The following is a 2,856-nucleotide window of genomic DNA, read 5'->3' as shown; positions in this document are numbered from 1 at the left end:
CCAATGAAATGATCAGACAGGAGAAAAACTTGACACAGGAATCTTGTCATCAAAAATAAATACAGTTGCGTGAGGTGCTCAAGATCTGACCAAACAAAAAATGGGAAGGCAGGTTACCAACCCTCCCACCATGGGCCGTCCATGGGCTGAGGGAGGGCGGGCAGGAGGCCTGGCCATGCCTTCTCAGTGCGGGAAGCCCGGTGGTCGGGTCAGATCTGCTTCTGGTGACATGTAGCACCCCACGATGACAGGAGCGGAGTTGAGGGCAGGGCGGGACCTACTGCTGCAGCTCCTTCATCCTGTTGAGGGCCCTGCCCACGCAGAACCACTCGATCTGGCTCTTGTTGAAGGCGTGGTTCAGGAGGGGGTCTCCTGGGAGCCGTTGGGGTGCTTGATGATGCACGTCAGGGGCTTGCCAGGGGCAAAGTCCTTCAGGCCCTGGATGGTCAGCTTGTCCATGGGGTGAATCTTGTTGTAGTCGGCTGGGTCAGCGAAGGTGAGGGGCAGCAGGCCCCGCTTCTTCAGGTTGGTTTTGTGGATCTTGGCAAAGCTCTTGGTGATGATGGCCCGACCCCCAAGGAGGTGGGGCTCCCGGCTTGAGCCCTCTCCATAGTTCTCGTCTCCAATCACCACACCAGATGCCATGTTTCTTATAGTAGCAGGCAGTGTCAGGGACAGGACCAAATTCCTGGGTGACAGCATTGCACACAGAGTTGGCCTTGCCATTTTCAATGAGCAAGTTGTTGGAGATGTTGTCCAGGTGCCCACAGAACCTGAGCCAGGGGCCGGCAGCTGTGATGTGGTCAGTGGTACACTTCCCTTTGACCTTGGTAAGGATTTGAAGGTCCTCCAGGTCTTTGCCATCCCATTTGTCAAAAGACTCAAGGAGCTGCAGACGCTGGCTGGTGGGGCTCACGTCCACCCGCTGCCCACGGCCACCCTTGGGAGGGTGCTGGTAGGTGTTCTGCCCAGGGTTGAAATTCGTGTGGGGAAGCTCATCTGTATCCAGAGCCTCCAGCTGGAACTTCTTGCCATCCTTGCCCGTCGGGAAGTCAGTCTTGGGATTGAACTTGAGGGTGCCAGCAATGCCCAGGGCTGTGACAATCTCTGCGGATGTGACAAAGGCATGGGTCTCAGGGTTCGCGTCATTGCGACCTGTGAAGTTCCTGTTGTAGGGGGTGACAATTGTGTTCTTCTCCCCCTTCTTGATGTCCTTTCTGTCCCACTGGCCAATGCAGGGGCCACAGGCATTGGCCAGAACAATGCCACCCACATCCCTCAGGACCTGTGCACAACGTCCAGCTCAGTGGTGGCGCGGATCTGCTCAGAGCCGGGTGTGATGGTGAACTGGGACTTGCACTTGAGTCCGTGAGCCAGCGCCTGCTTGGTCACAGTTGCTGACCGTCCCATGTCCTCATAGCTGGAGTTGGTGCAGCTGATGATCAGACCCACCCTGATGTCCACAGGCCAGCGTTCCTTCTCGGCCACAGCGCCCACTTCTGTCACGGAGTGAGCCAGGTTAGGGGTGAAGGGCCCATTGATGAGTGGCTTCAGCTCATTTAGGTTAATTTCAATCACTTGGCCATAGTGGCAGCCAGGGTCAGGTACCAGGTGATCCTTGAACTCCTCAGCTAGGTTGGCAATGTCTGTCCGGCCTGTCTTGTTCAGGTAAGTCTTCATTCTGTGGTTGTAAGGAAACACTGAAGTTGTGGCCCCGATTTCTGCGCCCATGTTGCAGATGGTCGCCATGCCAGTGCAGGAGATGGAGTCTGCACCAGGCCCATGGTGCTCCACAATAGCGCCCATGCCACCTTTCACTGTGCAGGTGCCTGCACCTTTAAGATCACATCTTTGGGTGAGGTCCAACCGGAGAGTGAGCCCGTCAGCTTCACACCAATCACCTTGGGGCACTTCAGCTCCCAGGGAATCGCAGCCATGACGGCCACGGCATCAGCATCCCTGACTCCAATGCAGATGTCCCCCAGGCCACCGCCACTGGGGATATGAGAATCATTGCCAATCAGAAGAGCCCTAGGATATGCATAGTTTTCCAGAATGATCTGGTTAATGATTCCAGAGCCAGGCCACCAGAAGCCCATGCCATACTTGGCACCTGCAGTTGCCAGGAAATTATACACTTCCTGGTCTGTGTCCTTGGCCCGAAGAAGGTCTTTCTCAACCCCGACCTGGGCCTCGATCAGATGGTCGCAGTGGATGGTGGGCGGCACGGCCACCTTGGGCAGCCCACTGCTGACAATATGCAGCGTGGCCATCTGGGCCGTGGCGTCCTGCACGGCCACGCGGTCCGGCCACAGCTGCAGCCGCACGTACGTCTTGCCCGCTCGACCGCCTGATTGGCTGGGTCATCCAGGTGTCCATACACAAGCTTCTCAGAGAGGGTCAGAGGCCGGTTCAGTCTTTTGCGAACAATGTCGATGTTCTTCTCTAGCAGGTCATAGCGGATGTAATCATTGGGCTCAAAGTGGCTCATGGCCACCTTGGCCCGTTGGCACAGGACTGAGGCCACATGGTACTGCCGCACACCCAGGGCTTTCTGCAGCCGGGTCACCAGGAGGCTGTAAGGCGCCATTTTGTGCACTGACAAAGATGAGGTCGCATCTGAATGCTTTATTTTTAAATCACTGAACTTGTGCACTGTGCTGATGCTAGAATACGAATGAGGTTATGGACGAACATCGTCGTCTCCCTTGTCACTGGGTCCCGGGGAGAATGGAGCAGGTTAATATTCTGCTTTATTTCATGGGGTGTGATGGAGTCACTCAATTCATTTTACGAAGTTTCTGAAAGAGAAAAAGATGATGGTGTTGGTTAGATTAGAAGTCAGTGCCCTAAGAA

At 55.5% G+C, this 2,856-nt stretch overlaps 1 pseudogene; it reads right to left on the bottom strand.

The window, feature by feature from the left end:
* Positions 1 to 274: 274 nt before the first annotated feature.
* On the bottom strand, positions 275 to 2,610 carry LOC102427219 (annotated as a pseudogene).
* Between the last annotated feature and the right edge of the window lie 246 nt (positions 2,611 to 2,856).

The sequence above is a fragment of the Myotis lucifugus genome, unplaced genomic scaffold (assembly GCF_000147115.1).
Source record: "Myotis lucifugus unplaced genomic scaffold, Myoluc2.0 scaffold_1233, whole genome shotgun sequence".
In the NCBI taxonomy this organism is placed as follows: domain Eukaryota; kingdom Metazoa; phylum Chordata; class Mammalia; order Chiroptera; family Vespertilionidae; genus Myotis; species Myotis lucifugus.
Note: the sequence above shows the minus strand (reverse complement) of the source record. Positions and strands in the feature narration are given on the sequence as shown.